Source organism: Cupressus sempervirens, chromosome 5 (genome assembly GCF_028749045.1).
Source record: "Cupressus sempervirens isolate cs-2001-9-10 chromosome 5, ASM2874904v1, whole genome shotgun sequence".
Classification (NCBI taxonomy): Eukaryota; Viridiplantae; Streptophyta; class Pinopsida; order Cupressales; family Cupressaceae; genus Cupressus; species Cupressus sempervirens.
In genome coordinates this window covers 69,870,011-69,882,092 of record NC_143122.1, presented here as the reverse complement: position 1 = coordinate 69,882,092, position 12,082 = coordinate 69,870,011, and positions in this window count along the sequence as shown.

The window sequence follows — 12,082 nt, the reverse complement described above, 5'->3', positions numbered from 1 at the left end:
CTCTCTACTCCCATTCTAGTTTGTACTAGCACTTAAGGCATGGGCGAGGAAGAAAATGACTCTTATTAATTCATTTTACTCTCACTTAATGTAGTGTTATCACTTATTGAAATAACCTACAATGGGTTACCCAGGAAGCCTCTTTAAGGCTCCAACCTCTATTACAAGCCACTTCCCAACAAAACATAAAAATAACCTACCCTAAGCTTAGTAAAAGTAGATGGTCCTATACCACCATAAAATACACATCAGTTCTTCAACAAGTAATAGGAAAGCATTGAAAAATATTACTGATCAAAATTGCATATTTTACCTATACAATTAACCTAACAAGACTAATTCAAAATCAAGTACATATCTACAAAATTATGACATCATCAAAACAATAACTCTTAGCCTCTAGTAGACATCCTGGAATTGATCAACACTCTAAGTCAACCCCAAACCTAACATACGAGAAAACATACAGCATGCAATGTAGTTTTGTAGTTTTATTTGGTTTTGAAAACATATAGTTTGAGTTAACAATAAGGTTCAAGTTTTCATTTCATTGTAAGTTTTTGGTTTGATAAAGTTTACAATTTTTGAATTTACTTTAAATATACAATTTCAAAATACAATAATTCTAATTTTAAATAAATATTATTATATTTTAATCAATAATCATTAGATTATTAAAGATAATAATCACAAATTTATTAATAAAATAATTTATATTAATTATTAATAAAGTAATTATTAATCTGATAATAAAATAATAACTATTAAAAGAAAATATTAATAATATTGTTATATTTTAACATTTAATAACCTATAGATTCATTAGTGTTGATAGATACTCTCTCTTGATGCAGTATTTCTTCTTCTGCATCTTTTTTGTATCAGGCAATGACTGGAGTTTTTCTTTACTAGTTCTTTTCTCTAAGAGCTATTTTGAACCAGTTATTATTAATATAAATATAATATTTCACCAAAAAAAAATTTAATAACAATATACGTTAATTAAATTAAATCTATAATTTAATAATTAAACATTTATTAAAATTTAATATTTAATAAAAATGTTATTAAATTAATTGAATTTAGTAAAAGTAATAAGAAAATGAAATAATTTTTATAAAAAAAACTTACCATTCTTTTAGTTTTTAAAGCTCGTAGGCTGAAGTGCTAGTGCAACAGCTCTGCTAACGCAGTAGCAAAGCACTATCTACGATAATACCTACTGTCACGACAATAGTATGTCGTATGATAGCCAAAATGGTCGTTGACAGTATTCTCATTGTTGTGTGGGGGTAAAAGGTAAGGGGTAGGTGGGGGTTGGTGGCCTCGCCCACCAATTTCATAGTTTAAAAAAAAATGTTAATAAAAGCAAACAATATGCCCCCCCATAAATTTGTGGAACTAATATATATATATATATATATATATATATATATATATATATATATATATATATATATATATATATATTGCAAAATCAGATTTGATAGAGAAAATCTCAATTACCATTCAAATTCTACATTTTAAAAATCAATTTCTCTTCTCAAACCCTACATGATTAAAACATTCTATTTAATTAATAGAACGAGGGTTTCTAAATTCTCAAAACTCATATACAACCAATTTCAAAATGAAGAAAAATGAAAATATATGACAAGGGTTTCAATTTAATTAATTCGTTCACAGACAAAATCAAGAACATAAACTAGTAAATTACAACACAATGATATCAACCAAATCTAAAATTCTAAGAATGGATTTATCCAAGCACAAAGAAGACATGAAATTTAAGAATGGAAATCTACTGCACAAATTAACCACAAGATTCTACTTGAATCTTATGCTAATTAGACAATGCATGGAGCATGCAAGTATTTCCGTTTCTTTTTGAAAACCTCCTCCGAAATTGCTCTTCAAAAATTTGGTTCCCGAGAAATGAACTCTAAATTGCTAATAATGAGTTTTCCCCAATTTAGGGATTTGATTGTGCAATCATCAAAAAGCCCTTTACCTTTATTATTTAATTATATTTTAATATTCATGCACAACCTTTTTACCACTTAATTAAAATATCTTTATTAAATAATTTTCTTTCTCTCTTTCATTAATTCTTGAGACATTTTTTTGATAAAAATATTTATTAACTTTACTAATAATATTTAGCATCCAATAAGAAATGAACTCCTAAATATATTATTATTAAATTAAATTAATATTATTACACCCAAAATTAGACTTTAACTATATCTTTGAATTTAATTATTTTATTTAATTAATTTCTCAATTAATTAAATATAATTAAATATCAAATTTTTTTTATTAAATTTCCATTAAATTAAATAATTAATTATCCTTTTAATCGATTTAATTTTTAACAAAAAATAATCATAGACCCACAAGACTAAAATGAAACCCCATAATAAAGTATAGAAAACTAGATCAAACTCAATGATTATAATCATGAATTTATGTCACTTGACGAATTCATAAGGTAGACAACTCAGACTCTTACCCTACTTTTTAGGACAAATGGTTTAATGACAAGATTCAGACTCAAGAGTTATCTCCCCTCTCTTACCATTGAGATATTGTGATAGGGTATGCTCATCCTGACAATTCAGGAAAGTTGATACCCGGTACTTGCAGTTTGCATAAGCTCCACACATGTACATACACATATTCTAAATTAAATAGGCAAAGATAGGAAGTATTGCATCGTGTAGATCCTGACTAGCAAGTGACTACAATTCCCTCCCTCAACCATATCATAAACATCATACATAAATTAAAACATATAGGTACACCATACACTTGCAAGTATGGGGTAAGTATCCATAGAAAACACATAAATAATTCATCTAACTAACATCATGAAATAACTAAAATCACTATAAATAATCCTCATTATCAAGGAATAATCATGCATACATGAAATAATTTAGTACCAAAGTAATCTCATCATATAGTCAACTGAGCAAGAAACAATATACAACAATCTAGAAAACAAATACCACTAATCATCAAACATAATCACAAATCTGGCTTTAAAGAGTTTAGCAACAATTACTGAAAAATAAACTAGGGGTAGGCACTACATCCACCCTCCTAGACTTAGGCTTACTCCTGGAAGCCTATAAACAAGTACGAGTATAAATCTTATAAACCAGATGCATCCTCCCATGTAGCTGATGACTCATCAATAGGGTCCTATTGAACCCTTACTTGCTCTATGCTTCAACCCCTAAGGGTCAAATTCTACTACTACAAAATGTGAACCAGCTCCAAAGCCAGCTGCCCATCCTCTACTTGTAATGCATTCCAATCAAGAACATGTATCACATTAGGAATATATTGTCTAAGTACACAAACATGGAAAACATCATGAACATGAGCTAGGTTGGGCAACAATGCAAGACGGTAGGCAACTGGACCTATCATCTCAAGAATCTCAAATAGTCCCACAAAATGAGGTGCTAGCTTCAAACCCTTTTCATAATGGCTCAAACTCTTCTACAGACGCACTCTCAAGAAAACTTTCTCACCTACTACAAAATTCTTATCCATCCTATGAGCATTGGCATACTTCTTTTTTCTATCTTGTGTTGCAAACATGTGCTCATGGATGCACACTACCTATTGCTCCATATCTCAAAGCATCTTAGGACTGAACAGGATGTGATCATCAAGATTGTCCCAACTCAAAGGTGTACGGAAAGGATAACCATACAAAACCTGATATGGTGCCATCCCAATAGAACTGTGATACCCATTATTATAAGCAAACTCCACTAGGTAAAGATAATATTCCCAAAGAGTCTGTCTATTTGTCCATCACATACATCCTCAACATTTCCTCTAGAACCTGATTCACTCTCTCATTCTAGCCATCTATCTCTGGGTGATAAGCTGAGCTGAAGTTCAACAGTGCTCCAAGATCATGTTGCAATGATCTCCAAAATGTGTATGTGAATACATGATCCCTATCTGAAATGATCTTCTGGGGAATACCACGTAATCTCACAATATAACACATGATGACATTAGCTATTAAAGCTGCTATGTAGGATGACCTTATTAGTGAAAAGTGTGCCATCTTAGTCAATCGATCAATGGTGACCATGATAGCATCATGTCAACAAGCACTCATAGGAAATCCTATAATGAAATCCATAGAGATGATATCCCACTTCCATGAAGGAAAGAGATTAGGTTGTAAAATCCATGTTGGATGTTGGTGCTCTATCTTGACTCTTTGGCACTCAAGACACCTAGCCTCAAAATTAGCGATATCACACTTCATCCTTGTCCAAAAGTATAGATGTCACAAATATGCATGCATCTTCTTAGCACCTAGATGTATCGAGTAAGGTGCATGATAAGCCTCTAATAAGACCAATCTAAAAATTTCATCTAGTAGTGGTACGTAGATCCTTCCTAAATAGCATAAAAGGCCATCTGACTCAAAAACATAACCTGAAAAACCTGCCCTCCAATGATCTTCCCAAATCTATCTCCATGCTCACCTCCTAATACCAAGTATCTATAGGAAGTGCCTCAAATCCATGCTAAGAGTCAAAGATAGTGTCTCATGTCTCCTTTAACTCAAAGCATCAGCTACCACATTCTCCTTTTCCTAAATATACTTCACCTCGAATTCATACTCACAAAGAAACTCCATCCAATGCCTCTACCTAGCATTCAAATTAGGCTACATGAATATGTAGTGTAGATTGCTATGATCACTGTGAAGTTCAAATCAATGTCCCAGCAAGAATTGTCTCCATCTCACTAGGGTATGATGTAATGTCTACCCCTAGTTGACTTTTCTTGTTTGATTGCCATATTTTTTAAGGCTAGTATTATGATTTCTATTTATGATTAGCAAAACTTGGTTATCAAATTTGATTAGATGTTGTTTTATACCCAATTCATTATATGTGATGACTTACTAATTATTTAATGTGTTCATGATTATTATTTCAATGATGATATATGTATGTTTAGTTAGTAATTTCACTTATCTCATGATGATAGTAGATGAATTATTTATATGCAGTTCTATGGTTACTTACCCCATACTTGCATGTGTATGGTGTACTTGTCTGTTTTACTTTATGATTGACATTCCTGATGTGGTTGAGGGAGGGAGTCATTGCCACCTGCTAGTCAGAATCTACACAATGTCTCATTCCCCACCATTGTCTATTTAGTTTAGAACATGTGTTTGTACATGCGTGGATTTTATGCAGATTGTAGGTACTGGGTATTGACTTTCCTGAATTGCTAAGATGAGCATACCCTATCATAGTATTTAAATGGTATAAGTGGGGAGATAACTCTTGAGTCCAAATCCTAACCTTGTCCTAGAAAGTCGGACAAGTATCTGAGTTGTTTACCCATTCGAATTTGTCAAGTGACATGAATTCATGATTTTGACCCTGGAGTTTGATTTTGTATTATGTTTTGTATGATGGATTTTCATATTTAGTCTTCTAGGTGTGTGGTGATTTTTAGTTCTAATTAAATTAAATTAAAAGATAATTTAATGATTTAACTTAATGGAAATTTTATAAAGAAAATTCAATATTTAATTATTTGAGAAATTAATTAAATAAAAGAATTAAATTTAAAAGATTAAATTAAAGTTCTAATTTTGGCATATTTAAATTTATTTAATTTAATAATAATTATTTAGGAGTTTTACTTTAATAATAAACTCTAAATATTATTATTAGTTGAGTAATACATTTTATTTATTTTTGATCGATAAACGGTCAAAGCCTTTATATTATATAAAATTAGAAAAAGTTACATTGTTCTCTATTCAAATAGGCACTAGTAAGAAAGAACGGAGGAAGAAAACCTCCAGTCTTACCGAGGACCGAAGTCCTATATTATACAAACTTAAAAGGGGCATACCCAAGTATGAATGAAGGTCTTACATTCATAATTTTACAAAAAAAGATGGTACATTAATGATGAATCTTCTGTTGTAAAGAGAATAGGGTACCAAAGTTCAAGAAGCTAGCTTTAAACTTTGGGTTTCCTACTAAGAATCTGTTAGAAATTTGTTCAGTGCTCCCCTTGAGATTTGTGAAAAGGGCTTAACCACCTCCTATGCACTATAAGTTGAGTGGTTATATCGGGCATTGACAGATCGATCTTTTAGTGCAACAACAACCCCACTCTAACAAGTGGTATCAGAGCTTGGTCACAAGTTTGAGTCCTCAGACCCTCGGGTAACATTGAGGGGGAGATTGTTAGAAATTTGTTCAGCACTCCCCTCGGGATTCATGACAAGAGCCTAACCACCTCCTATGTACTATAAGTTGAGTGGTTGTATTGGGCATTGACAAATCGATCTATTGGTGCAACAGAAACCCCACTCTAACATCATCTGCATGACAAGAAATAGCTTGCTACCAATTGGGGATAAGTAATCAAAATCCAAATTAGAAATAGTCCAAAACAACCTATTACTAGTCTTAGATAAACAAAGCTATAGAAGGTAATTTCATCTCATATCTCCTCAGGATTACCCCACTACAATTTAATATACATAGCTTTATTCTATCTAATGTTGGGTATTAATCATATTTGTATCAAAAATCTTTACCTTAATTGTATTCTAATTAGTATTAATGAGATAGAATTATATAATACTTATACTTGTTTACTAAATATAAACTACAAGATGCTATCGGTTCATTTTACCACTATAGATTGCCTAATATTTTCATTATCCCTTCTAAGCTAAACTGAAGGCATTCTACTACTAACATAAACTACTACAGAAGCTAATATTCATTAGAAGATAAACTCTTTTGCTAAATGAAAGCATAATCCAAATTAAATAAAGATGAGAAATATATTACTCATTTCTACTATCCATACATTGGTATGAAACCCAAATGAATATATTTAACCTTATTGCTTTAAAACCAAAATTATTGGTACTAAACATATCCAATTTTATATCAGAAACTAAACTATATATATTCATTAGTGAGTCCTTTATACATTACATAGCATTTATGTAAAATACTATCTATCATATCCTTACAAGTTTTGGCGAGTGCCCAAAAAGCTATATAATGAACTAATCCATACCAATTATAAACACACTTAATATATTCGTAAAGCCCAGCCTAAAAATGAATATAACAGAGTCTATCAGTTGATAAGGAGACAAAGATCAAATCAAAAGAGGTCACATCTAGGGCCTTATCTAACATATATTATTAAATAGAAAGATCTTAAACTAGTCACAGATTAACCTTAACATATCTAACCCCAAGAATTGGTCCATCACTTAGCTTTTAATGTTGAGCCTCTTCCTCTATCTTCCAAAAAACCATGATTACGTCCTTGGCCTTTTCCACATCATCAGTAGTTGACCCTAGTGGGAATACATATGTTGTTAATTCTCTATTGGACTTGATAAAATTCAGCAATGAAAATTCTAGTCTATCTAGGTCATTCAAATTGATATCCAGCTTGACATAAGCTTTAGAAGCTTGAAGAAAATTGATCAGCCACTCCTTGCTAGGGTCTACACATACTCCCCTCCATCTAAGCAAGAAATTAATGCTAGTCTCCATTTTTGGCCATGCATTGAAGAATTTAATGTTGTCTCTAATGACCATGGATGATCTCCTAGCCACATTGATAAGCTGTAATTTTGCGGGTTCATATTCCATGTAGACCTTAGGGAGCAAAATACGCAATTTTTCATCCATACTAAAGACTACATTTTCCAGACCTACTAACCAAGTGGTATCAAAGATGTTATAACGTAACCTGACAATTTCCCCTTTCTCGACACTAGCCCTAGCCAAGCATCCTATGAAGGTACCTATTATAGAGATGTTGGTTCACCAGGTGAAATCATAATTAAACACCCTCTCCCCAATAGCCCAGGAGATAGCAAATCTAGTAATGTTATCTACTAGATTGAGAATTTTATTCCACCTTTCCTGCTTCACTAACCCTCTAAATGCCACTATCCTTACTTCTAGAGCATGAAAGAGGGAAATAGCAGACTCCATGCGTAACCTATTTTCTTCAAGGATAGCTAAATAAAAAACTATGAAAATTTTTAGATAACCGTGTTATAAATAACAGATGGCATTCACGCGCATAAGTTGAGTAATAAATATTATTTGATTAAAAGGAAAATATGTAAATATGTAAATATTTGATTAATTAAAAACTAATTAAATTTGTGCTTTAAATAAAAAGTCTAAATTTAGAGGTCTAAATTTACAAAATTAGTTAAAGAAAGAATAGAATATGGTGTTATTTAATTACTAGAAATTAATTAAATATGTACTTTAGTTTAAAATATTTATTTTAAAAGTATAATGTAAGAAGTTGGATAAAAATAGAATTAAAATATTAAAAGATTAAAGATTTAATATTATTTTATTATGATTAGTTAATTAATAATTATTAAATTAGAGTTGCATTTAAATAATGAACTTTAATTATTCTTATTAATTTATATAATAAACTATGCTTTAAATAGTGCTTGCACTAATTCATAAAGTGGAGGAAAGGAAAATATTAAAGAATGTTTTAGTTAAAAAGTTCTTTAAATGTGCATGAAAGGATTAAATAATAAAAGTTTTATTTTAAGGAAAGGCCTTTGCATGTTCAAAAATCGAAAACCCTAGGTAGAATCAAACTCTTTATTAAGAGATTCGAGCTCATTTCTACACACACAAGTTTGGAGGAGCCAATTTCTGAAAAAAAGGTTTCAAAGGAAAATGAAGATTCTTGTGTGTTTGTGCGTTCATTGTTTTAGCATCAAATCTAGGTAGGCTCTTTTGGGTTTGTGCAATAGTTGCTCATTCTTTAAATCTTGTCTTCTCCGTGTCTGTTATGTTTCTATTTTCAAAATTTCTCTGCGTTGAAACCCTTGTTTGAGAAAATTGATTTCCATTATAGAATTGTTTGTGATTTAATCTGAAATCTCATTGTGAATTTATTGTTCTTGTGTCCTAAACATAAAAATGAAAACTAAAACCTTGTAGTGAAATTGAAAACTTCATAAACAGTAATACTTGAGAAAAAAAACCGAAACCCTAGTAGTTATTAAATCTTTGTGTTTGAAAATGAAGAAGAGAACTTGAAAACCTATAAGTGGAAATAAAACCTTTGTGTTTTCATAACCTAAGGTATTGAGAAAGTTATATTGTATGTGCTTTATGTGGTGTAATTTACTAGTGTTGGGGTTTTTGGGTTTGACTTAGCTTTGGCTAGTCAGGATGTTTACCAGAGGCTTGGGGGAGTTTTTTCTGTGATGTCATGATGATGTTTTGTACATGATCATTTATACCTCGCCATGGTGATGTTTCATGTGGGTGATATGATGAGTTTTATCGAATGTTTTCATGTGCTTTCCAATTTCTTGTGTAGAACTAAGATGAATGGTGTAACTTTCCTAATATCACATTTAAGTATTTGATCAATTATCCTTGATTTCTTCCCAGTTGCTTGTATAGGACTAAGGTGATTAAATGATTTATTTTTTTTGATATCATGTTATGACATGGATTTGGTTTATGTGTACTTGGTTTTGGATCAGTCCTATTAAGATGATTGTATTAGTGAAATATATGATAATGATCAGTAATATTTTAGTACTTTCTAGTTTCTTGTTTAAAAAACTGTTGTCTGGTTTATAGTCATTTGAGATATTTTTCTTCTGCTGAGCTTAGGGTAGGTTATCTATATGTCATGTTGGGAAGTAGCTTGCAATGAAGGTTGAGGCCCTGAAGAGGCTGGTAGGTAACTCATTGTAGGTTATTTTAATAAGTGATAGCATTTCATTAAATGGGTTTAAAATGAATCAATAAGATATTGGTACTACAAAAAGTCACTAGAGGGTCTAGAGTATTAAAAGCCTACCAGATTAAGCTTAGAGCTGACTTGTTACTATGCCTTGTCTATACATTGATGTCGCATAGAGACACTACAGGGTCTGAAGTCCATAGTGGCTACTAGGATAACCTTAGAGTTGGCTCATGCGATGACACTTGCCCACTTGCATAGTAGATTTCCTATGTGTCATGTTGCCTCTAGGATTAGTTGATACTTGTGTCTTGGTACCCTTTGAGATAGTTTTCTTTCAGGTTTTCCTTGACCTAGATATTAATTTTGGCTTTTGGTTGTTATCATGTTTGGGACTTGAGACTATCTCCTTAGTGAGGTGGGAGTGGACCCTTTTCGAGTTACCACGAGGTTGGGTGGTAGTGCTTTTTCCTTTTACCATTGAGATCTGATAGTTTGATGTCATGGCTAGAGTTCCCTATTCTGTATTTCCTTTCATTATGTTCTTGTGTAGTATGATGGATGGTTGTACTCTATTATATTGTATTTAATTTCATATATCATATGAGATGATGTATTTTATATATGTTATTTATTCTTTGAGCTTATCATACCCTATGACTTGTACAATGGATGATTAAGTACTCTAATTATGCCAAGTGGCATCCTATAATTGTATATTATTTAAATGGATTCATACTTGTAGTTATTCCATGATGTGAAATTGTTATGTGTTAGATTTAATATTAATAAACTTAAATGTGATTCAATGTCATGGGACCCTTAGGAGATGTAATCAATTTTTTATGGTTGTATGTATGTGAGTTATTGCTTCTGCTATTTTTATCTCTTGTTATTATTACTTCTACTATATTATATATGTTGTTGTTTATTATCTTTCAAGAAAAAATGTTTGACAAACTTAGTGAAACTTTAGTTTAATTTCTTTTGAGTTCCCTGGTAGGGCATTACAAATGAACTACTACAGCTAACTCAAGATCATACATAGGATAATTCAACTTATGATCCTTGATTTTGCAAAATTCATAAGCAATCACCCACTCATCCTACATCAATATTGCCCCAATTCCCTTTAGGGAAGCATCTGCACACACCATAAAGTCACCTGCTAGATTAGGCACTGCTAAGATTGGTGCACTCGTCAAAAGCTCCTTGAGCTTCTGAAATTCTTCCTTGCATTTCTCTATCCAGATAAACTTCTTTCCTTTCCTCTGAAGGGAAGTGATAGGATATGCTACTCTAGAAAAGTTCTGGATGAACCTATAATAATAACCAGCTAGACCATGAAGCTATGAATTTTTGACATGATAGTGGCTACAAGCCAATCTACCATTGCCTAGATCTTCACAGGATCTATAGAGATACAATCACCTGATATGATATGCCCTAAATATTGTATCTATGATTGAAAGAAATCACACTTCATAGAGTTGGCATAAATTTGATTATATCTCAAGCACTACAAAACCAATCGTAGATGCTCCTTATGTTCCTTTTGGGATCTAAAATATATCAAAATATCATCTAGGAACACAAGTACAAATCAATCAAGATAGGAATGAAACACTCCATTCATCAGAAACATGAAAATTGATGGAGTGTTAGTCAACCAAAATGGGACTACTATGAACTCGTAGTGCCCATAGTGAGTTTGGAAGGCAGTCTTGTGAATGTTAGCATCCTAAATGTGAAGCTAATGGTATCCTGACTTTAGATCGATCTTGGAGAACATTGTGGCTCCCTTTATCTGATCAAATAAATCATCAATCCTTGGTAAAGGATACATGTTCTTTATTGTCACCTTATTCAACTGTCTATAGTCAATACACAAGTACAATGGACCATCCTTCTTCTTTACAAAGAGCAATGGTGCTCCCCATAGAGATAAACTAGGTCAAATACTACCCTTGGTTAGAAGGTCCTCAAGCTATAGGTGTAACTCACTCAATTCCTAAGTGGTCATCTAATAAGGAGCTTTATAAATAGGCTCTGCTCCTAGAATAAGATCAATGTTGAAATCAATATCCCTCTTCAGATGCATACCCAATATCTTGCTAGGAAAGAGATTCGTATATTCTTGTAAGATAGAATGGTCTAAAGTCTTCCCTACAATGTCTTCTTCCTCTAGTTTTCTCACCATAATGAAAAACACCTAACATCCCTTACAAAAGTCCTTCTTTAATTTCATAGTGGATATCATCCATAAAGATATAGGTCTTTGGATATC